This window comes from Phocoena sinus, chromosome 5 (genome assembly GCF_008692025.1).
Source record: "Phocoena sinus isolate mPhoSin1 chromosome 5, mPhoSin1.pri, whole genome shotgun sequence".
Classification (NCBI taxonomy): Eukaryota; Metazoa; Chordata; class Mammalia; order Artiodactyla; family Phocoenidae; genus Phocoena; species Phocoena sinus.
In genome coordinates, this window is record NC_045767.1 from 8,428,722 (window position 1) to 8,455,772 (window position 27,051).

Genomic DNA, 27,051 nt, shown 5'->3' on the forward strand with positions numbered 1-27,051 from the left:
GAGGGAGGGAGACGCAAGAGGGAAGACATATGGGAACATATGTATATGTATAACACTTTGTTATAAAGCAGAAACTAACACACCATTGTAAAACAATTATACCCCAATAAAGATGTTTAAAAAAAAAAACTCTTATAAACACGTTAAACTTATTCACAAATAGAAAAATATGTCTCAAGAAAACAGAACAGTAGTATACTCAGCATGGTGTAGTTGTTAAAAATATAAATGTGCCAGTCTAGGTACCTGAGTTCCAACCTTGCCTCTGCTTCTAATTTACTGTGTGATTTCCACTTAATTTACCTTTCCAAAAGTCTGTCTTTTTATGTGTATCACTATAAAATGCTGTTTCTATATCATAAGTTTGTTTAAAGAACTGAATTAAAAATCACAGAGCATAGGGCTTATTGCAGTGTAAATGTCCAATAACTACTAGTTGTTGCTTTCCTTTATGTGAACTAAATTGTAATGAAGTAAATATATGTTTTCTTTTTTCCTAACTTTGTGAAATTAAGTCAAAGAATGAAACATTACAAAAATACAATTCTATCAATGTGTAAAAATACACTTGAGGGCTTCCCTGGTGGTGCAGTGGTTGAGAATCTGCCTGCTAATGCAGGGGATACGGGTTCAAGCCCTGGTCTGGGAGGATCCCACATGCCGTGGAGCAACTAGGCCCGTGAGCCACAACTACTGAGCCTGCACGTCTGGAGCCTGTGCTCCGCGACAACAGAGGCCGTGATAGTGAGAGGCCCGTGCACCGCAATGAAGAGTGGCCCCCGCTTGTCACAACTAGAGAAAGCCCTCGCACAGAAACAAAGACCCAACACAGCAAAAATAAATTAATTAATTAATAAACTCCTACCCCCAACATCTTCTAAGAAAAAAAAAATTCCACTTGAGATACAGGGTCCTAAAATTTTCCTTCAATGGATACATGATTTATAGAAGTTAGTTCAAAAGAAATATAGGGGAATGAGTAATAAGAGACTGTGTTTAGGGAATGTACAAGCATAAAAAGAGGTTTAGGGGCTTCCCTGGTGGCGCAGTGGTTGGGGGTCTGCCTGCCGATGCAGGGGACACGGGTTCGTGCCCCGGTCTGGGAGGATCCCACGTGCCGCGGAGCGGCTGGGCCCGTGAGCCATGGCCGCTGGGCCTGCGCGTCCGGAGCCTGTCCTCCGCAACGGGAGGGGCCACAGCAGTGAGAGGCCTGCGTAACGCATAAAAAAAAAAAAAAAAAAAAAAAAAAAAAAAGAGGTTTAGGTAACTAAGTCCAAGGACCTCAGTACAGACCACCCACCTGTGAGCTCAGCTTTTCTCTGCATTCATTCTCAGGCAGGCTTGCTCCTTAAGAAGTGCAAGGTACTAGGAAATCCAGTCTTATATACCTTAAATTCAAGAAGAAAAATTGATTTTTTTCAAGATCATTTTTTAATTATCCCTAATTAGCTCTATTTGGGTCACATTCCTGAACCAATCAATGTAAGATGTGGGATGAAATATATAGATTTTCCAAGCTTAAATGAGCTTAACCTCACACCTAGTTATGCAGTATGGCCCAATCAAATTACCTGGACTTTGGGAAGATTAGTGGTTCTCCAAACACAATTGATGATATTGTCAGAAGTTTAAATGTATGCCTGGTTGTTTAACAACAAACCAACCAACAAATTAAAACAAGACTAAGTCAAGGAGTGTCACAGCACTTGCATATACTCGAGGGTTGAATTTAAAATGGACTAGACCGGAGAGTATTGCAAATCTTGACGTAATAGATGCCAGGGGTCTGAGCTCAGACACAATAATGAAGAAGAAAAGTTTTAAATTATAGATATTTAATATTAAGGTCAGTGAATGGAAAAGATGTTTAATGAATAAGAAGAAGCCGTCAAGAATAGCTCCTAGACTTCCAGATGGGCCTGATCTGGAGTAATGAAAACAGAAATGGAGCAGTTGTAGGAAATGAGAGCTTGATATATCCCAGAAATTAGGCTAAGTGCTTTCTTACATAAATTATTTCTGTTTAATCTTCATGAAAACAGTCATGAAGTATTCAGTCTATTTGACAGAAAAGTATACTAAGCCTTATAAAGAACTTTTATAAAACCCCTAAGACTGGAGCTAAAACTTTCTTATAGCCCTCTTTCTGTGACAAGATAAGAAATATATACATATTTCCAGTGAATATATATCAATATATCCAATGGGTAACACAGGTAGATTTAAAATACCCTGAACAGAATATGTAAGAAAATTTTATTGAGATAGGAATGTGAAATATGTAAATAACATTTAATGCATAGCAGCTTTACTAACAAAACTAGTCCTTCAATTCAAAAAGGCCATATTTTTCACCACTGGAAACTTTTAAAAATCTATGTATATATGTCAACATATATATTCATCTAATTTGTTAATGTTTTTGCTTCCTCCATGTGTGTGCATGGATAACTGGTGTGTACAACACTGGTGCATATTTTAATTAAATCAGTCTCAACAGATTAAGGAAACTTTATGTATTATTTGTCACTCTTAATATTCTGCATTGTCTATAAGCATCTGAAATCAGTTATCAGTGCGTAATCTTTTCCAAATAATTTTCTGAATTAATTCATGGGCAATTCTTACACGGTTCTTCTGATTGTAAACCAAGAACACATTCATATTAGTTTTGTACTTTCTCCCTTCTCCCCACATTTTCGTGAAACTGCTTTTAATCAGATCACCGGACTCCTGTCAGATCCATTCTTCTTGGGCCATGTGAGAAGTGTCCCACCCCTGCCAAGTCTCCCAAACCAAATTCCTTTCTTCAGCACGATCCACCTAGCCAACACTTCATTTTTCATAGGTCTTTTCACTTTCAAAGTCATACTATTCAATGGGAAAATGAGATAAAAACACCATCTGTGTCCCCCTGTAAATTAATTCAATTTACTAGATAAGATTGCAGGTTTATTTTAGCAGGATCACTTGTTCCTGCATCAGTCCGAAGGGCGTAGGGGTTGACAGGTTTGATAAATCTTGGCATGCTCTCTGGCATTTCTTGGTAAAACATTTCTGAAAAGCGAGACATTTCCAGATTAGCTTCATGTGGGTGTTGTCTCTTAAAATTCTGACCTTATTTTTCAGAAACTGTCGCTTAACTTCCCAAAGAGTTAGGAGATTATGCCACGATTTACAGTAAGTTAGTGGTTTCATTGTCGTGGGTACTGCTGTTGCTGTTTTTATCCTTTGCCTCTGGATGTCCTAAGAAGCACAAAGAAAAGAAAACTTCTTACCTATCAAATAGGCTATTATTTCTGCTCTTTTAAGTCGGTGATATCAATTCCTTGTCAAAGATAAGGAAGGTTTCAATACTGCTTTTTTATCACTGTTATTCCTTAACATCATTTAGAGCTTATCATCCCATTATACCTCCATGCAGCTTTTTTTTTTCTTTAAAGAGCTGGGACTTTTAAATTTAATTTTTCATTGAAGTATGGTTGACCTACAATGTTTCAGGTGTCCAGCAAAGTGATTCAGATATATGTTATTCTTTCTCAGATTCTTTTCCATTATAGCTTATTACAAGATATTGAATATAGTTCCCTGTGCAATATAGTAGATCCTTGTTTATCTATTTTATATATAGTAGTGTGTATATGTTAATTCCAAACTCCTAATTTATCCCTCCCTTCTCTCTTTCCCCCTTTTTAAAAAATATCTTTATTGGAGTATAACTGCTTTACAATGGTGTGTTAGTTTCTGCTGTATAACAAAGTGAATCAGCTATATGTATACATATGTCCCCATATCCCCTCCCTCTTGAGCCTCCCTCCCACCCTCCCAAACCCACCCCTCTAGGTGGTCACAAAGCATCGAGTTGATCTCCCTGTGCTGTGCGGCAGCTTCCCACTAGCCTTTCTGACTTACTTTACTCTGTATCACAGACTCGAGGCTCCATGCAGCTTTAATGCAATTCTCTAAAGTGTTATCTCCCTATTGTGACATAGATCACATGGATGTTAAACTGGATTCCTGCATTTGTTCCTAGTTCTTTCACCCAGAGATCCTGGTCAAAGGAAATTCAGTAAAGCCTGTCCAATTTAAATTAGTCCCAGATTTTTAATTTTCCATTGGATATTTTTATTACTGGTTACAGTAAAATAAGTACGAATTTAGTAGACTTTTAGTCCTTGCAAGGTTATGACTAGTAGTATCTGAGAGGTATTTGCAGTGAACTGATTTCTCACTTTAATATGGAGTTAATCTGAAAAAATAACCAGTGATAATTCTTTGCTTTTTGGTTGTAATATAACTAATAGCATTCCATTAGGGTTATTCACTGGTAAAATAAACACGAGCTCCTCGGGAGAGCTGGTGGTAGGACTAGCTAATGCTGTTGCCCCTGCCATCTCTTTGATGTAGCAGCCAAGTTTTCTGTGGCCTGCACTGTGGTTTGTGAGATGTGCAAAGCCTCTGGGTAATCTGGTAATCTAGTGGAGGAATCAGTGAGAATGTTAGAAATAATAGTTTAGGGTGAATGTGAAATATATGCAGGAAATGGTGGAAAAAGTTAAGAAAGTCTAGACATCATGTAAACTGTGTTTTATGTTTGTTTGTGATATCTTGTTCTATGGATAAATCAGGATTTTTAAAATTTATTTTATTGTTTGGTAGCACTATTTTATTTTGTAATAAACCCTTTGAGCCGCAATAAAATAAAATATAGGGAAGTTCATGTTTATTTACTAAACTTCTATTTCTTAAGAAAGTCGATTTTAACATATAATTTGCACATAATTTTTATTGGCACTCGTAGTCTACTACAGAGGCTCCAATGATATTGATTCTATAAATGTTTGAAGATGCATCAGCATCTACTCTGAAAGTTCTTACTATTTTAATGATTGTCTAGAGGTCACTGTGTAAAGTACACAACTGCTGAAATTGCATTGGCATATGACATAATTTTTCTCATTTAAATAAAATATAGTTTTTTATGTGTCTGTGTGGTCCTTCCACAGGAAGAGAGTTAGGGGTAGAAATGGTTTATTTGGGGCATGGAGATGTAATGCCTGTTCAGTAAACAGAATAATACTCACCCCCTGCCCCCCGCAAACGGCCATGTGCTAATGGTAATCCTTGGAACTTTTGAATATGCTACTTAATCTGGCAAAAGGGACTTTGCAGATATGATTAAACATCTTTGATTCTTATAGGTAAAAAGAGGGAGGCAAGTGGATCAGAGTTAAAGTGATTTTAAAATGCTGTGCTTCTGGCTTTAAAAATGAAGGAAGAGGGCTTCCCTGGTGGCGCAGTGGTTGAGAGTCCGCCTGCTGATGCAGGGGACATAGATTTGTGCCCCGGTCCGGGAAGATCCCACATGCCGCGGAGCGGCTGGGCCCGTGAGCCATGGCTGCTGAGCCTGCGCGTCCGGAGCCTGTGCTCCCCAATGGGAGAGGCCACAACAGTGAGAGGCCTGCGTACCGCAAAAAAAAAAAAAAAAAAAAAAAATGAAGGAAGAGACCACAAGCAAAGGAATGCAGGCAGTCTGTAGCATATGGAAGAGGCGAGTAGATGGATTCTCTAACAGAGCCTCCAGAAAGAATAAAGTTCTGTCAACACTTTGATTTTCAGCCTAGTAAAAAGCATTTTGTACTTCTGACTTCCAAAACTGTAAGATAATAATTTGATGTTACCCTAAACCACCAAGTTTGGTATTTTGTTACAGAAGTAATAGGACACTAATAGAATCTGTGAAAGATAGGGAGAAAGGAGGATTTGCTGGAGAAAGGCTTCAGACTGCAAAGCAGATCTGACACCTGTGAAAAAGGTAGTATTCGTTTGCTCAGGCTATCATAGCAAAATACCCTAGATTTGGTGACTTAAATAACAAAACTTTTTTCTCACAGTTCTGGAGGCTATAAACCCAAGATTAAAGTTCTGGTGGGGCTGGCTTCCTCTGACTTCCTCTCCTTGGCTTGCAGATAGCTACCCTCTTGCTGCCTCTTCACATGGTCATTCCTCTGGTGTCTCTCTTCTTATAAGGACAACAGTCATAATGGATTAGGACCCCACTGTGATGGCCTCATTTAACTTAATCGCCTCTTTAAAGGCTCTATCTCTAAATACAGTCACACTCTGATGTATGAAAGTTTAGGGCTTTGACATAATGGATTCGAGGGACACATTATTAATTCTGTAACAGGGAAGAAAAAGAATTGGCAGACACTGACACAGATTGCAGTGTAAATCTGACAAAGTCTCAGTAAAACCAATTGTCCAGAATAAAGATTGCTCAATAAATGAGTCTCAATTTGTGCAGAAATCATCAGGCCCTAGTATTTCATTGTGTTCAGTCATTGTCTGTGACTTCCCTGAAAGAGAGCAGGGCCTCAGCTCGAATGCTGCAGGAGGTCCCAAATGGTGCAGCTGGAGACTGTTATCTAAATACATTCCTCCCAGAAAGAAAGGCACCTGTTTTTTGAAGGCAAATCAAAATGGCACATCTCCATTACTGCCACAATTAATTTTGCTCTGTTTTTATTCCAGTTTTTCTTGTGCACATATGAAATGTGAAACAATAGCTCTTAACATCTTGGCATTATTAGCAGAATAAATGTTGCCAGTTTTATAACATGCTATACAACAGATGCTTCAAATACAGAATCAGTTAACTTAATATCAATAATGGTTTATATTGTAATGGAATGCTTGTAAAGCTTTTGGAAGTTTATTCTTCAAAGGTGAAGTTTTGTTATTATTGTAAATAGTATTGTAACCTCAATTAAAAGATTTAACATTGAAGACAAAATTAGTTGTCTTTGAGATGATAACTAGAAAACAAATATTAATATAGCACAGCATCATGATTAAAAAAATCTGTTGTTAATAAATTAAGAAACCTATGGAATAGAAATATACTTGGAATTGTTTGTCATACACAAATGTGCATCTCTATCAAATACAACATTCTAACAATCAATGTAGGAGTTACACTTGTCAAAATATACACATAGTTTATAAGTAGACAGGATAACTATACTACAAAATTTTGGGACAAAGCTAAAGTTTAATGTAAAGTTATATTTTCTCTTTGCTGCCATCACCAACTGGATTTTAGAAATGTTTAAGCTTTTGAATAACTATTTGTTTAATAAACTTATGTACATATTACAATGATACTGATTTTTAATGTCATGCAAATTGAGAAATTTTATTCAAAATGAGTTGGAAAATTTTAACAAAATAGCTATTGGATACAGCACCAAAAATTTTTTTTAGCTTTTTAGTCTTAGAGAACTGTGATTGGTGGAAACAAAGCTTTCAAACAAGAAGATATTAACAGCTATTTACAGAAGGGCAAAATGATAAAATCTGCAATCATATATAAGATTTCCTGTTTTTTTATATATATATAGATTTAATTAATATCTTAGCTTTTGAGAAGAATATTTGGATGCAGCCCCCATTTCACTGGATATATTTATAGTCTGTACCAGAATGGAATTAAATTGAGAAAACCTGTGATTTTGCAGCATTTAAGTTTGGCAAACGTTTAAAATATAGACAAGAGTTTTAACGAGTTTTTCATTGTAAAAACTTGGATTAGGTATTTTGCTGAATGAAAGTAAGAGACAATACCTGTGTGAATATTTGGGCTAAAATATTTATATATTTCAATATTGAAAAAATATGATTGATAACATCAATCTAACAAAATGTAGCAGAATTTGCTCTGAGCTACCTCAAAAACTATGAGGAAATTGTTTCCTCAATCAAACGTATTGTGTCAGACAGAGATGAGTCAACTGAAGATTCTACAATTTCAAACTAACCATAAAATGTAACTTTGAAGAATATTTCAAGCAAGATTTTTTAAAAATGAGAGACTATTTATAAAAATATGGCCTTCCAAAAATTGCCAGTGATAATGTACTGTGGACGAAATAGATAAGAGACTAAGTAAACTACAAGATTATATGTGAAGGTAATAATTCTGCTTATGTTTTGTCTTAATATTCAAAAAATTGATATAAACTAGGTTTTAAAATTTTGATTTTGCTTTAACGTGCACATATCCATATATATGAGATAGTTCTAATTTTGAAAATAGTTTATGCATAGAAATATACTTTAGGTCAACGAATACAAGTCAACAAATTTATAGATCAATAAATATTTCAAATATTGTATATTTTAAATTATTTAATTACTCCATTTCATTCTTATAAATAGCTCACTATAGGCAATAATTTACATGGGCTTGCCATGTATAAGGGTTTTGAAAGATATTTTTCTGATTGTCATGCTTGCAAAATGAAGAAAGGGCCTGGTAGTCAATTTTATGTATAATTAAAAAGCAATTTAGTAAGAAAATACAAGATTTTTCTCTTTACTAGACGGTAACATTGACTGCAGGAGTTTATGCATTCCCAGTGATTTAAACTTGGTTTCATTGAGGGAAATTTCCTGGTGGTCCAGTAGTAGGACTCCATGCTTTCACTGCCAAGGACCAGTGCTCAGTCCCTGATCTGGGAACTAAGCTCCCTAAGGCAGTGTGGCATGGCCAAAAACAAACAAACAAACAAACAAACCCTTGGTTTCATTGAGCAAGATAAAGTAGCTAAGACAATAAAAATAGGTATAATTTCTAACACTCAAGCCTTAAAGCAAAAAAAGCCAATAGGAAAAAATGTCCCCACTTCTTATTAATAAAATTTGAGATCTTGTATTGGTGATTCAGAGGCCACTTCAGGAGATCTTAAAACTTGAAGGAAAGTACATATAGTAATTGAATAGAGTTTGGAGAAGCCTGCTACAGGGTCCAAGTTTGACAATGAATGCAGTTTGTGGGATTCCCACTTTAAAAAAAGCAACTGAAGAATCAATGTCAGCAGCAGCCACACTCTGATCTGAGAGGCATCGCCTTAATTGTATCTGTCACCAGCTACATTCACCACGGACATCAGGAAGTTAAGCGTATCCTTCATTGGGACCAACTTTAGGGGAATGACTATTCGGTGACTTTACTTACTTGTTCATTTCTCCTTTCAAATGTATAGCCTTATTTTCTTTAAAAAAAACCCAATGTCAAGAATATTCAATTCAGTTGTCCTATGATGGTGGGTTAGTTAAAATTGGAAGTAAATGTGCTTTTTTTTCTCCCTAAACCTTAATTCTTCTCACTAATTCAGGCCTTGAGAATTCTTCTCTGAATAAAGAAAAAAAGAAAACAAGTAGAAGATTGGAGATAACAGCGAATAAGGTTTAGGCCTTGTTGAAATTAGCCCCCCCGGGCTGGAAATAAGACGGGTAAAGAGATGAGTACACTTGGGACTTATTGCTGCCTGGAATGGTCATCCTCATAACAATTACTGAGAAAAAACAATATTACAGAGTCAAGAGTCTTCCACTGTGTTTTTCTGCACATCTATTACTTTATTATGCTTAAGCGACTAGCCCCTGGACAGATAATGTAACTTTACTGCATACATGAAATAGATCTTGTAAGCTGGTTGATACAGCAGCCTTTTGTGCCATAGGGAGAAAAGGTCAGCTCTTTGTTAGAAAACACATTTTGCTGCATTCTCTTCTTATTCAAGGCAGGACAAAATGTGATCATAAAAATCAACAAATATTAAATCATGAAAATCATAGAGAATATGTTCTCTGACTTCATGGAGAATTAAGCTAGAATTCAATAACAAAAATAACTGAAGATCTTCAAATGTTTGAAAACTAAACACTGCATATTTTATTAATTCATGAACTTACAGAAAATATTTTGAACGAAATAATAACGAAAACATTACATACCAAAACTTGTGGGATATAGTTAAAGGTTTTCTCAAAAAGAAATATTGAACCTTCATTTTGTATAATAGAAAAGAGGATAAAAATAAAGTGTACAACTACAGAAATTAGAAAATATTATCTAATTATACTCAAGAATAATAAAGATAAAAGCATAAAAAAGTGATAGAGAAAATAGTACAATAGAGTGGATTTTAAAAGGCAAATCTGGAGTTTGAGAAGTCTAATAAAATTGAAATATGCTGGGAAAGATCACAGACAAGAAGGCAGAGTAATCAATATCAGAAATTTAAAAAAAAAGGTGATATCACTTCCTATGCAGCAGACATCAAAAAGATAATAAATGGTTTAGGAAAAGCTTATGGCAGTAAAATTTAAAATTTATATTAAAAATAAATTTATAGATAAACATAGTTTACCAAACTGACACAAGAACTGAAAAATCTGCCTTGTCCTATATCCATTATGGATATTCATTACATACATAATCCATAAAGAAAACACCAGATTGTTTCACCAATGATAGCTTCCAAACATTTAAGGAATCATCACCACCAATCCTACTCAACTAATCCTGAGAATATGATATTAAATATTTTCCAAATTGTTACTAAAAAACACATAAACTGTGATATCAAAACCTGACAAAGATTTTATAACTGGAACTGGAGAGGGATTTTTCTCAAAATATTAGCACACTGAATTAAGCAGTGTATATCAGTATATTATAATCAGATAATTTTGTATTTATTCTAGGAAAGCAAAGATGAAATGTCATTTGAAAGTCAACTTGTTTAATTTCTCACTACTTGAAGAAAAGAAACAATTTAATAACTAAACAAGATATAGTAGGTGATGATAAATAAAGTTGATTAAAATGAAATAGGGGGATGTGATCAGAGCTTCAGTGAGAGAGGACAAAATATTGCTTGAAATTTAGAAAAAGTCTCTGAAGAGGTAATGTTTAAGCTAAGATAGCAATGAGGAAAAGCCCCGGCCACAGGGACATCTGGTGGAAGAACATTCTGTGTAGAAAGCACAGTTCTTGCACAGACGCTTTGAAGAAGAGAAAAAAGCCCACGAGTGTGCTGTTTTTGCATCAGCATTTAAACAGATACAAGTCGCTAAAAGGTATTTTCTTTTGTACACACTCTAATTACTACCCTGATTTTCTTCAGACTATCACAACCTTCTTAAAGAATTCTAGCCTACTCTCCTATGTCTTCAGTTTTCACTAACCCAATGCAATGTGGCTTCCTTACCAGTAATTCCATAAAAACTGATACTCAGGGTTCATTACCATGTTCTCATTTATTGCTAACCTATACCATCTTCCTAGGTGATCCCATTCACACATATGATGACACCAGTGAAGACTCATAATCTGAAATTTCAGCAGGACAGATTCTCTCCTCAGACTCATCTTTACGACTTCCTACTAGACTTCCTCAATGATTCATACAAAACTAAACTCAGAATGTTCTTTAGTGAATGTCACTATTATTAAAATACAGTTGATTTACAATATTGCATTAATTTCAGGTATAGAACAAAATGATTCAATTATATATATATTTTTCAGTTTATTTTCCATTATAGGTTATTACAAGGTATTGAATATAGTTCACTGTACTATATGGCAGATCCTTGCTGTTTATTTTATATATAGTAGTGTGTATATGTTAATCCCATACTCCTATTTTACGCCTCCCCTCCTCCCTTTCCCCTTTGGTAACCATAAATTTGTTTTCCATGCCTGTGAGGCTGTTTGTATATAGGTTCATTTGCATTATTTTTTACATTCCACATATAAGTGATATCATATAATATATGTCTTTCTCTGACAGTACGATAATCTTTAGGTCCGTCCGTGTTGCTGCAAATGGCAGTATTTCTTTTTTTATGGCTGAGTAATATTCTATTGTGTATATATACCACATTTCCTTAAACCAGTCATCTGTTGATGGGCACTTGGGTTGTTTCCATGTCTTGGCTATTGTAAATAGTGCTGCATGGACACTGGAGTGCACGTAGCTTTTCAAATTAGAGTTTTAAACACTGTTCATTTGCCCTGTTTCCTTTCTTGATATAAGGCACCGCTAGTCACCCAGTTTCTCGATTCATCAATGTAGACATCCTTAATATCTCACTTTCCAAAACCACATTATTGTTCAATTACCAAGTCCTATCATTACTAATTTGTATGTTTGTGGAATAATTATTCTCTCATTTTTTCTGACTCTGTCCTAGTTGAGTCTAATAAACATTGTTTCCTGGACAATAGCCAATCCACTTATTTCAAATAGATCCTTCTCCCATATTAATTATCCATGCTCTGTGCTTTCAAAAAATAAGTTCTAATAATATAACTTCTTCCTTCAGATGCTGGATCCTTATCAGGGTCACCTATAAGACCCTCCAAGATCTCTAAAACTGCTGATCAGATCTTATCTGATTGTTCTGTTCAAATTCAGGTATGCATTAGTCATGCTAGACTACTTTTAGCTCAGCGAAGTGCTAGATTCATTTGTCTTAGGGTCCTCCTTGTGGCTAGAACAATTATCCCTCTTTCCTACCAAACAACCAAACTCTCAACAATTTTCTTTCAGCAATCTGACCCATTCTTTAAGCACCAGCTTAAAATTCTCCTCCTCTAGGAGGGACATCTGTCTGTCCTATATTCTCATTGCACCCAGTTCTTCCCTTCTAAGAGTCATCTCATGTCACTATACTCCTGCAACTATGTATCTGCCTTCTCTATTAGGTAGATGAATTGATGGCAAAAGGAAACCCCTTTGATTTTAATTACTGCTCTGTAAACCAGCACGTAGTACAGTGCCTGGAACTGGAGTGGGTGCTCATTAAATAAAACGAGACACTGAATGATTAAAACTAATGATGATGCATTGGTTTGGATTGGATACATTCATCAAAGCAGAAAAACGTTATATTGCAAGTAGACACTGAAATGTTATTTTCCTTCTAAACATTTTCTTTCAAAAATTTTTGAAATATTTTAAATGTAGAGATAAGTATAGAGAATATATAATGCTCTCTCTAAATATACTATATATAGTATAACACTCATTCACTATTCAGATTTAACTCTGCCTTACTTAAGATTTATAAACAATAATAATAATATTATACATTTCAAGTCCTAGTGCAACCCATTCATCTCTTTTCCTCTCCACAGGCAGTATGTTCAGGTTGATGAGTTCCTAACCTATCCATACTTTTATGAGTTTATGATATACATCCGTAGCCATAAATAATATGATCCCTTGTAAATTGAGTTTTTTTATGTTTTAGGTGTCATTAAATTAAATATATTTCTAAATGCTTATCTTAACACTTCTAATGTTTTTGAGATTCTGATTTTGAGAATCAGAAATTAAAATGTAGAACTAATTCATTTAAATTTCTTTTTTCCATTCTATCAATACATTATAATTTATTTCCTATGCCTTTATTTAAGGATAGTGGTTTGTAGTTTTTAACAATGATTTAATGAACAACTTATTTATATTATCACTAATACATGCTCACGGCTTTCTCTAGTTATGAGTTAAAATGAGAGTCAATTTACACCTATACAAATTTGTAACATTCATAAATTACCATTGTATCAATTTTCTTAATTGTACAATTATACAAAGAATCAAATATTCTTTGTATTTATGTGTATGCTTTATCCTTCAGTTTCCGCAAAAGTGCTATTAAAAAGTTGAGCCAAGATTACAAATTTATGGACTTGGCTTTGTTAGTTTGTTGGTGGCTTTTTTTATGGATATTGAAAATATATTTCTAGGTCCATAGAGATTCAGAATTGGTATATTATCTTTGGAAGTTTTCATTTTTAGTTAAGTAATAACTTTTTTCTTAAGAATCTTTTCTGTCTAAAAATCTATTTTGGCTGACAGAAATATTATTAGTTCAGTTTTTTTTGATTAATTTTGTCTTAGATATAATTTTCTAAAATTTAGTTTTTAAACGTACATCTTTATGGTTTGGATGTGTCTATGGGAGGTTTCTTCCACAGATTAATTTAAAATTTTTTCTTCCACAGTTTAATTTAAAAATTAAAGTGGGACAAACTGGTCAGAAAGATTCCCTATGGGGAAATTCCACATTTACTTGAGTACAAGAGATGTCTGAGATTTTTGTTAATTTTCAAGCTACAGGTTCCCACATGATTTGAATGGTGTGAATTCAGATCACTCATTGTAGAAGGCACAATCCTGTGGTTCCAAATTATTCCTAGTGATTCTTTTTCTATCCATGGCCCAAGAAAGTTGGTCTGCTCCAGCTGTAAGTTGCTTGGCCCTTTGGAGCACATGGTTTTTTGCAGGGAGCTTATTTTCACCCTCACACTAGCATGGTATTGGTGTAAGAATCTCAGTTTTCAGGAATGATTCTAAAACCTGTCTGTACTATTTGAATTTAATAACTGCTAAATACTCTGCATCAGAGTTTCTCCTTCATGTCTGGTCCCTGGAGATTTCCCTTTCTTGTGAACTTTTGTATATACTGCAAAATATTTTGTTACTATTTGAAAGTGTTTTAAATATGGCAGAGGTTTTGAAACGAATGGAAATAACAGAAGAAAAATAAATTAGTAGTTGGCATTAAAATGAAACTTGAAAATGACTTACAACAGCTAAATGCCACAGGATTCTACCTCATAATTGGCATTCCATACATGTGAAAACATTGGAGAAATTCTAGAAAAATTCAAGGTGGGAAAAATTAGCAATGTGTACTTTGACATAAGCTCATTTTTAATAATGTCAAACTTATAGAAAGAAAGGAAGCTTAACAGTGTTATTATTTTTTTAGTGGACAGGATATGTATAAAGATGATGTTAGAAAGTTATTTCAAACCTGACTTGGTAGATAAAGATTTAGTAGTAGTGGCAGTAAAAGGGAATTGATACAGTGTTGGTAACACTTGAGAAAACAGTGGCTGATAAAGTAGCAGAAGAAGGTCAAATATTGATTATCTTATATGCACCAAGAATTGTGCCAGGTGATTTACATGGGTTATGATATTCAATATCACCATAACCTTATAACCCAGCTATTGTTCTTATCATTCTGCAGGTGAGGAATATGAATCTCATAGTTTAAATAACTTATTTAAGATTACCTTGCTAGTAAGTAGCATGTGAGGTCTGGTAATGTACCCTAAGTTTTAATAATTCCATATTTTAGTTGTGTTATATTAATACTAAATTTAAATAATAAATATAATGTGCATATTATGGAATGCTTGGGAATTAATGAATAAGTTTTAACTCATTTATAACCCCTCCACCAAAGTGATAAAATATAACCCCTCCAACCAAAGTGATAAAATTATCAAAATAACAGAGTATATATTTTCATTCATCACTTTCCCATGTTGATATATATATTTTTGTTAAAACTAAGAAATTGAAGATATGGAAGACATAGGTATAGGTATAAGTGTAAATAGAGATGGCATACATTTGGGGGGGTTTCTTTTTAAGTAAGCTTAGAGTAGGTGTGAATATATAAATCACCTTCTTATAAGTAATTAAAAATTTACCAAGACTAAGATCAGCTTTCTTCAAAATCATGTTTACTTCAATTTCTCCTTTTTTACTGCTTTTCTCCACTGCTTAAAATGCCAATGATCACTCACTTCCCTAGTCTTTCTGTCACATATAGACATAATACTGATTTAATTAAATTTTTTAAAAAATTACTGACTTGAAGTGAGACACTTTTAAAATTTAACAAAGTTAATTATATTATTAAATTATTAGTGACTTTATTATTAAGAATTATAATATATAACATGTATACATATATAATTTATAATACATATAATATAATTAATATAAATAAATTATTAGTGACTTCAAGTGTCTCACTTTAAGCCTTTATGTTGCACACACTATTTGATTTTAGAAGATAAATGAGAAAGATTCTTATTAATAATGTATGGATTACTCTTTTTCAATTTATTGATTCACTTAGCATCTACTACAGGATTACAAAAATAATGATGGTTGAAGTGCTTTCTGTCTCAGCTTACGTTACTCAGGAAACAGAGTTTGAGGCAAATTTTATGGACAACTCATTGTTGAAAAAATGTGATCCTGGGGAAGCAAGAATGATGTTAAAGGAAATGAGGCCGGCAAGAAGAAAAACAATATGAGGGTTATAAGCTGCTCGCCATTTATTATCAGGTGATTCTGACTGATTTCACCACTTTCTTAGAGGCCATGTGTCCTGCATCTTAGGACAAATTGCCCTGGGAGAATCTCTCCTTTGTCAAAGATTTACTTACAATGAATTAACTTGTCTGCATTTCTAACTTGTGCATGTATAAGCAACCAGTGAGGCCTGTAGTAGCTCAAGAGTGAGCATCAAACTAGAAAGTGTCAGGATGAGAGGTAAGAGTTGCAGAGTGTGCCTATGAGCTGGTAGCTAACATGTACATCCCACATTGCTGGTGTCCTCCATTTCACGTTGCACTATGGGACCTGCATATCTCTGAAAACAAGAGAGCTTCTCTTCTTCCCTGAGAAGATGTTTACAAATCTAATCAGTCATGGTGTATCCTTCAAATTCTTAAAATTATATAGGTCATTTACAGTGTTAGTAAACAATTGACAGTCCTCACTGTTTTTGTTTTTTTTTCCCCCAGCTTTATTGAGAAATAACTGACAACAGTCCCTACTGTTGAAGACGGTGAATGATGTTCATTTCCTCCTCCACTATTCATTCTAGATTTCCTTTAACCCAAGATGCCATTTTGTTTGAATTGATTTGATTTCTTTTTAGTTTTAGGGTTTTTGTTTTCTTGTTTTTTGTTTACTTTTTAAAATTTCTTTATTTTTGACATGGTAGAGTGTTCAGAACCTTTGGAACCAAGAGATATTAGGTTGTTTTTGTTTTGTTTTGGTTTGGTTTTTTTGTGGTACGCGGGCCTCTCACTATTGTGCCTCTCCCGTTGCGGAGCACAAGCTCCGGATGCGCAGGCTCAGCAGCCATGGCTCATGGGCCCAGCTGCTCCACGGCATGTGGGATCTTCCCGGACTGGGGCACGAACCCGTGTCCCCTGCATCGGCAGGCGGACTCTCAACCACTGCACCACCAGGGAAGCCCAAAAGATATTAGGTTTTAATTAACTTGTCCTTGTGTAAGTTGTGGTTGCTTCAATTTGCCCACTTGCCATTATCAATGGGTGCTGAACCAAAAAAAGATGCCTTAGTACATACCATGAGATCCAGTCATATTTCCTCTGTTCCCCATTGGGTATCTCTTCAGGGAAGATACCCCACCAGGATATTCCCTTCTTTCTTCTTATTGCTCCACTGGAAGAAAAGGAGCTGATGTGACCATGTGGTAATTGTGTATCTAAATATTTCCCCAGGCAGAAGTTATCTCCTATGAGTCATGATCTCTACCCAGAATTTCCCCCTTTGTTTCCACATTCCATATTCAGTGGATTATGTCCAGGTATTATCTTGAGATAAGTTTCAAGTGTAAATGTGTTATTTGAGAAATGAAGGAAAGATTGGTATGGGAGTGTTAATTCAGTCAAGGAAAAGAAGATAGGCAAAAAAGTATATTATCAATTCATCACTTCTGTGAATACTGAAACTTAATACCAAAAGGGAAATACTTGGAAATTTGCCACACAAGGTCCATGGGAAGAAAATTTTGTTCCATTATCATATTTTCATATCCACTCCAATGTAAAATGCATCTTTTGGCTGGAGACATTGTGTGGGACGTCACACACTGGGATCAGATTGAGCATTCCTGAGGTATTGTGTGGCACAGACACTGTGGGCAGGGAAGGTAATTCCATATCTGCAAAAAGTATGGACTGTTGTTAGGATAAAACACTATCCAACAGGGGAAAGTAGTCAACTATTATATATCTGCCAGCAACTGGCCTAACACGTCAATTTAAGGGTTGGAGCAATATTAAGGACTCATTCTCAGTCTCTGCTCTTGACAGGTTGTATATTTTGCAGTGAATGTAGACAGATTAGTCTTGGTGAAAGTGAGTCCATACTTCTGAGCCCATGAGTATTCTCAATTCCCACCACCAAGGTTATTCCATCCATGAGCTCATTCTGAAAACACTCGGTGACAGAGTACAGAGGTGATACACACAAGGAAAGTCATCCTGTAAAGCTGGTTTTGGCAGAGCCATCTTGCAGTCAGCAGCCTCTGGTGAGCATTCTCATGTAACCCAAAGATCCACACATTCTGTGCACTTGCCTATCAGTCTATCGCTTATCGCTTCTCCAGATATCCTGCTCTTGGACCTTCCATTTTTATTCCTTCTGGGCACTGACTTACTACTCATGCCATTTGCCACTGCCCAGAAATCCATGTAACTAAGGCCGTTTATCCTTCTTTATAACCCAAATGACAAAATGGACTGCTTGAAACTCTGCTGCTGGGGAGTTTGCCACATCTGTTCTTTAGGACATCTGTTAAATGAAGCTGTAATGTGGAAACAATCCATTTACAGCTAGTGTCATACAAAGAACTGAGCCCTTGGTGATTCGTGCTCAATCTCCTTCCTTCTCTGCCAGTTGGTTATAGTGAACCTTTCATTAGGCCATAGATATGAGTTGAAAAGATGCATGTGTGTAATAGAGGGAAGTGACACGATAGCCTGGAATACCGGAGAATGCCATTTTTTTATTGCTTTATTAATATATTCAGGTTTGATTTTGTATTATTTTCCTTTTTCTATGGATCACTGTTATACACACCTAACTGACATCATTTCCTCATTATATTTAACTTGTGTTCTAGCCACAAAGTCACTCTGTGGCTCATGATGAGTCATTCAGGTTCCACTAGGGGCCAGAAGCATAAAAGTATTTTAAAATAATCAAACTATGTGAAAAACTCATTTTCTTATATCTTTTAAATAAATGAAAAAAGAACAGTGACCATGGAGAAAATTTAGGAGATAAGTATACAAACTTCTAAAATAATACAAATAATTACTAGTCCTGCCACCTAAATATAACATCAATTAATCTCCCTTGTAATGGCTTTATACTTCTCTCCAAAACTTTCATTTATCATCAAATTTAAACACATTGAAAAATTCTTCAATTTAAAGTTTTTCCAGCTGACAATTTTCTTAAATATTTTATTTTAATATGTAGTAAATTATACTGCATGAGTTTAAATCCAACATTGCAATTGATTTTACCTTTCTAAATTTTTCTAAATTAATTTGGTCTCTATGCCATTTTTTTCATATATCTTGTATAAATTTTCCATGACAACTTCTGGAAACTTTATTTGTTCTTATTTTTAAGTAAAATAAGAGCATATTTGAAAAAAAAGATACTCTCTAATTTTTAGTTTCAAATATTATTATCTCTAAGTAATTATGCTTACTTCAAATTTTTTACTAAATTCAAAAAGAACAAATTTAACAGCTAAGCTAAAATTCTACTTTGTCATTTTGAAAAATTGAATCTTGATAGTCTTTCTTTTTAAACTACTTTAGTATAGCATTATTATCCATTAATCTGTTAATACTGAGTAAGAGAGAAATTAAATTCTCACATTTTTATGACTATCTGAATATATAAGAAATGTTATTAAAATATAATTAATATAATAATATAATTAATATATTAATATAATTAATATAATGTATTTTAGTAATTATTAAATAGGAATTTACTCTGACATAATTATAGGATGAATTTCATATATTTCAAAATATATTATTCTCCAGCTTTTCATTATTTCCAAAAATCCCAATAAAGTTTCATTGTATGTGCTTAACTGAAATAGCATTAAAACTATTTATTCTCACAAGTATATCTTGATTTATTTTTATGTTCTCAATCATACAAAACATTCTATAATTTTTTACTGCATACTTAAACAGTCATTTGCTTTTTCCTCAAAAGACTAATAAAAATTATTAAATTAGAAAATTTACCTCTGTAATTTTTAAATATTAATTTAATTTTGCTAAACTAATTGTTCAGTTTTGTTTCCTTGGCAGAGGATCAAAAGGGAGTGTGGCCAGATTTCCCCTACCCTCTTGGGCCCCCAGGAACCTGCTGAGATCCCAGGCCTGATCCTCTGCCCACCAAGGCCCCTCCAGCTGTGCAGGTCCTGAGGGAGTGGGAGGGAGGGAAGGGGGAGCAAGAGTAAAGGCCGGACATATGGGACCGGCACCCCTGAGGGGCGGCTGGGGGAGGGGAGGAGTTCCTACACCCAGTGGGACCCACCCATGGTTAGGGGTCCAGCAAGAATGCGGGAGACCCTGGGAGAGATGTGGGGGGGGGAATGGAGGAATGGAGGGGAATGTGGCCAGCACTTTCCCTGTCCACTTAGGCAGGAGGGAGGCTCTGAGGGCAGAGGATTAATCCCAGGTACCCAACAGCCTCCCTGGTGCCTAAGTGGACAGGTGCCAGGGAGGCTGTTGGGTACCTGGGATTAATCCTCTGCCCTCAGAGCCTCCCTCCTGCCATGCAGAGCTCAAGCCCTGCCCTTACACCCCCACCCAGTGCCTTACCTCTATACTTGGAGACCTCCTCTGAGACCCCCTCCAACTGTGCTGAGCCTAAACCCCACCCACCCACCCTCACCCAGGGTCTTACCTCCAAACTCTGGAACTCCAAGCTCCGGGGGCAGCCCTTTGGAGGTGCTGCCTCTCTGCTTCCAGGCAGGTACTAAGTAGAGGATCTGTCCCACACTAGCCCTGCCTAGGCCCTGCCCCCAAGGCCTTTTCCCGCTGCCTAGGTCTTGCGCCTAGGCCCTGCCCCACACTCAAACGTCACCCCCCCACCCCCACCTAAGTCCTGCCCCACTGAAAACCCTGCCCCTGACTAAGTTCCACCTTCTCCTAAACTCCGCTCCCCATAGCCAAGTTTTTTGTTTTTTTGTTCTCTGTTTTTTGTTTTTCTTTTTTCCTCTTTTAGATTGGGGTTCTGTTGTACCTTATTGTTGACTCATTGCTGTCGATGCATTTATATTTTTTCTAATAAATCTTTTATTTTTCTAATTTTATTTTATTCTTTACACTTTGCTATTGTTCTGCTCTTTCTGGCTTGTTCCCCCTTTTTTATTTTATCTTTCTTCTGCTGTGGTTTTGTTTTACTTTATTGCAGTTGTTTCAATTATATTTTTATTTTTCCTAATATATTTTTATCTTTGTAATTTTATTTTGTTTTTTATTCTTTGTTATTGTACTGCTCCTTTTTTTCTTTCTTTCTTTTTTTTTTTTTTTTGCCACACCATGTGGCTTGTGGATCTTGCTTCCCAGGCCAGAGGTTGGACCTGAGGTCCTGTGGTGGGAGCTCCGAGTCCAAACTGCTGGACTAAGAGAGAACCTCAGACTCCAGGGAATATTAATCAGAGTGAGATCCTCATCTCAGCAACAAGACCAGGCTGTATCCAACTGCCTGCAAATTTCAGGGCTGAACGTTTCAGGCCAAACAACCAGTAAGACAGGAATACAGCCCTACACATCAAAAAAAAAAAAAAAAAAAAAAGAAAAAATGGAATGACAAAAAAATATGTTAGACAAGGGAGCAAGGTAAAAACCTACAAGACCAAATAAATGAAGAAGAAATAGACAACCTACCTGAAAAAGAATTCAGAGTAATGATAGTAAAGATGATCCAAAATGTTGGAAATAGAATGGAGAAAATACAAGAAACATTTAACAAGGACCTACAAAGACTAAAGAGCAAACAAACAGTGATGAACAACACAATAACGGAAAGTAAAAACACTCTAGAAGGAATCAATAGCAGAAAAACTGAGGCAGAAGAACGGATAAGTGACCTGGAAGATAAAATAGTGGAAATAATTGCTACAGAGCAGAATAAAGAGAAAAGAATGAAAAGAATTAAGGACAGTCTCAGAGACCTCCGGAACAATATTAAATGCACCAACATTCGAATTATAGGGGTCCCAGAAGAAGAGAAAAAGGAAGCGTCTGAGAAAATATTTGAAGAGATTATAGTCAAAAAATTCCCTAACATAGAAAAGGAAAGAGCCAATCAAGTCCAGGAAGCACAAAGAGTCCCATACAGGATAAACCCAAAGAGAAAATGCTGAGACACATATTAATCAAACTATCAAAGATTAAACACAAAGAAAAAAAAAAATTAAAAGCAGCAAGGGAAAAGCAACAAATTACATACAAGGGAATCCCCATAAGTTAACAGCTGATCATCCACCAGAAACTCTACAAGCTAGAAGGGAGTGGCAAGACATTTAATATGATGAAAGGAAAAAACCTACAACCAAGATTATTCTACCCAGCAAGGATTTCATTCAGATTCAATGGAGAAATCAAAAGCTTTACAAATAAGCAAAAGCTATGAGAATTCAGCACTACCAAACCAGCTTTGCAACAAATCCTAAAGGAACTTCTCTAAGTGGGAAACACAAGAGACCCACAAAAACAAACCCAAATCAATTAAGAAAATGATAATAGGAACATACATATCAATAATCACCTTGACTGTAAATGGATTAAATGCTCCAACAAAAAGACATAGACTGGCTGAATGGATACAAAAACAAGACCCTTATATATGCTGTCTACAAGAAACCCACTTCAGACATAGGGACACATAAAGACTGAAAGTGAGGGGATGGAAAAAGATATTCCATGCAAATGGAAACCAAAAGAAACCTGGAGTAGCAATACTCATATCAGATAAAATAGACTTTAAAATAAAGACAGTTACAAGAGATAAGGAAAGACACTACATAATGATCAAGGAATCAATCCAAGAAGAAAACATAACAATTATAAATATTTATGCACCCAACATAGGAACACCTCATACATAAGGCAAATGTTAACAGCCATTTCTCCAAAAGGAGAAATCAACAGTAACACAATAAGAGTGGGGGACTTTAACACCTCACTTACACCAATAGACAGATAATCCAGACAGAAAATTAATAAGGAAACACAAGCTTTAAATGACACAATAAACCAGATAGACTTACTTGATATTTCTAAGACATTACACCCAAAAGCAGAAGAATACATTTGCTTCTCAAGTGCACATGGAATGTTTTCCATAATAGATCACATCTTGGGTCACAAATCAAGCCTTGGAAAATTTAAGAAAATTGAAATCATATTAAGCATCTTTTCTGACCACAGTGCTATGAGATTAGAAATCAATTACAGGAAAAAAACAGGAAAAAATACACATACATAGAGGCTAAACAGTGCGCTGCTAAATCACCAAGAGATTACTGAATAAATCAAAGAGGAAATCAAAAAATACCTAGATACAAATGACAACAAAAACATGACAATCCAAAACCTATGGGACTCAGCAAAAGCATTTCTAAGAGGGAAGTTTATAGCAATTCAAGCTCACTTCAAGAAACAAGAAAAGTCCCAAATAAACAATCTAACCTTACACCTAAAGCAACTAGAAAATGAAGAACAAAGAAAACTCAGAGTTAGTAGAAGGAAAGAAATCATAAAGATCAGAGCAGAAATAAATGAACTAGAAACGAAAACAATAGCAAAGATCAACAAAACTAAAAGCTGGTCCTTTGAGAAGATAAACAAAATTGATAAACCTTTAGCCAGACTCATCAAGAAAAAAAGGGAGAGGACTCAAATCAATAAAATTAGACATGAAAAAGGAGAGATTACCACTGACACTGCAGAAATACAAAAGATCATCAGTGACTACTACAAGCAACTCTATGCCAATAAAACGGACAACCTGGAAGAAATGGACAAATTCCTGGAAAAGTACAACCATCCAAGATTGAACCAGGAAGAATTAGAAAATATAAACAGACCAATCACAGGTAATGAAATTGAAACTGTAATTTAAAATCATCCAACAAACAAAAGTCCAGGACCAGATGGCTTCACAGGTGAATTCTATCAAACATTTAGAGAAAAGTTAACACCGATCCTTCTCAAACTCTTCCAAAAAACTGCAGAAGGAACACTCCCAAACTCATTCTACAAGGTCACCATCACCCTGATATCAAAACCAGACAAAGATATCATTGAAAAAAAAATGATAGACAAATATCACTGATGAACATAGATGCAAAAATCCTCAACAAAATACTAGCAGATTCCAACAACATATTAACAGGATCATACATCATGATCAAGTGGGATTTATCCCTGGGATGCTAGGATTCTTCAATATACACATATCAATCAATGTGAGGCACCACATTAACAAACTGAGGAATAAAAAACATATGATCATCTCAATAGATTCAGAAAAGTTTTTGACAAAATTCAGCACCATTTTTGATAAAAACTCTTCAAAACGTGGGCATAGAGGGAACTTACCTCAACATAATAAAAGCCTTACACAACAAACCCACAGCAAACATCACTCTCAATGGTGAAAAACAGAAAGCATTTCCTCTAGGATCAGGAATAAGAAAAGGATGTCCACTCTTGCCACTATTATTCAACATAGTATTGGAAGTCATAGCCACAGCAATCAGAGAAGAAAAAGAAATAAAAGGAATACAAATTTGAAAAGAATGAGTAAAACGGTCACTGTTTGTAGATGACATGATACTATATATAGGAAATCCTAAAGATGTCACCAGAAAACTACTAGAACTAATCAGTGAATTTGGTAAGGTTGCAGGATAAAAAACTGAGGCAGAGAAATCTCCTGCATTCTTATACACTAACAGCGAAGGATCAGAAATAGAAATTAAGGAAACAATCCCATTCACCACTGCAACAAAAAGAATAAAATACCTAGGAATAAACCTACTTAAGGATGTAAAAGACCTGTACTCAGAAAACTATAAGACACTGATGAAAGAAATCAAAGATGACACAAACAGATGGAGAGATATACCATGCTCCTGGATTGGAAGAATCAATATTGTGAAAATTACTATATTACCCAAAGTAATCTACAGGTTCAATGCAATTCCTATCAAATTACCAATGGCATTTTTCTCAGAACTAGAACAAGAAATCATACAATTTGTATGGAAACACAAAAGACCCTGAATAGCCAAAGCAATCTTAAGGAAAACAGAGCTGGAAAAATCAGGTTCCCTGACTTCAGACTATACTACAAAGCTACAGTAACCAAGACAGTATGTTACTGGCACAAAAACAGAAATATAGATCAATGGAACAGGATAGAAAGCCCAGAGAAAAACCCAGGCACATATGGTCACCTTATCTTTCACAAAGGAGGCAAGAATATACAATGGAGAAAAGGCAGCCTCTTCAATAAGTGGTGCTGGGAAAAATGGACAGCTGCATGTAAAAGAATGAAATTAGAACACACCCTAGCATCATACACTAAAATAAACTCAAAATGGATTAAAGACCTAAATGTAAGACCAGACACTATCAAACTCTTAGAGGAAAACATAGGCAGAACACTCTATGACATAAATCACAGCAAGATCTTTTTTGCCCCAGCTCCCAGAGTAATGGAAATAAAAACAAAAATAAACAAATGAGACCTAATGAAACTCAAAAGCTTTTGTACAGCAAAGGAAACCATAAACAAGATGAAAAGACAACCCTCAGAATGGGAGAAAATATTTGCAAACAAAGCAACTGACAAAGGATTAATCTCCAAAATATACAAGCAGCTCATGCAGCTCAATATCACAAAAACAAACAACCCAATCCAAAAATGGACAGAAGACCTAAATAGACATTTCTCCAAAGAAGACATACAGATGGCCAACAAATACATGAAAAGATGTTCAACATCACTAATCATTAGAGAAATGAAAATCAAAACCACAATGATGTATCACCTCACACCAGTCAGAATGGCCATCATCAAAGAACCTACAAACAATAAATGCTGGAGAGGGTGTGGAGAAAAGGGAACCTTCTTGCACTGTTGGTGGGAATGTAAATTGATACAGCCACTATGGAGAACAATATGGAGGTTCCTTAAAAAACTAAAAATAGAACTACCAGATGACCCAGCAATTCCACGATTGGGCATATACTCTGAGAAATCCATAATTCAAAAAGAGACATGTAGCACAAGGTTCATTGCAGCACTATTTACAATAGCCAGGACATGGAAGCAACCTAGATGTCCATCAACAGATGAATGGATAAAGTTGTGGCACATGTATACAATGGAATGTTGCTCAGCCATAAAAAGGAACGAAATTGAGTTATTTGTAGTGAGGTGGATGGACCTAGAATATGTCATACAGAGTGAAATAAGTCAGAAAGAGAAAAACAAATACCGTACACTAACGCGTATATATGGAATTTTAAAAAGCAGTACTGATGAACCTAGTGGCAGGGCAAGAATAAAGACACAGATGTAGAGAACAGACTTGAGAGCATGGGGGAAAGGGGAAGCTGGGATGAAGTAAGAGAGTAGCATTGATGTATATACACTACCAAATGTAAAATGGATGGCTAGTGGGAAGATGCTGCATAGCACAGGGAGATCAGCTTGGTGCTCTGTGACCACCTAGAGGGGTAGGATAGGTAGGGTGGGAGGGAGGCTCAAGAGGTAGGGGATGTGGGGATATATGTATACATATAGCTGATTCACTTTGTTGTACAGGTAGAAGCTAACACACCATTGTAAAGCATTTATACTCCAATAAAGTTGTGGTAAAAAAGACATCTAAACAAATAAAAACGTAAATCTACTTTGAATAGTGCAATTTTAACCAATATCAGCTTTGTAAAATTTAAATAATTAGGCATATATTTAAAGAAAATAAACCCTCAGATCCTTTAAATGATTACAGCTAGCAATCATTTGTGAAACCACTTTTTAAATATATTCAGATAATCCCTTTTGTTTTTTATTTCGCTAAATTAGACATAGCTTACTTATCTGTTTATTCTTTTCAGAAGAAAACACTCTTGGTTTTCTCTTTCACCATTTGCATACTTTGCTTTTGAGAATACAATGTTGAAATAATGGTGGGTTCTCTTTTGTTTACCAAAGGAGTAGGGGAGGACTTCAAGTTTGTGTCGGGAGGCTTAAGGAAAAAATTCACATGAAGAGGAATGAGACAATGTCAAAGGCTGAATCATAATTGAGATATTTTCACATAAACACCTAGAAACTTCTGGTCCCTTTTCATTATCTTAGAAAAATTTTAACATGTATTATAAGTTTATCAGGTTTCTCCATTTTTTCTTTTTTTTCCCCCACTTTTCACGTGGAGTCTTTTGTTTAGCGTTTGGTACACTGAGAGTTCGTCAGGCTTTATGGATAATTAGACATT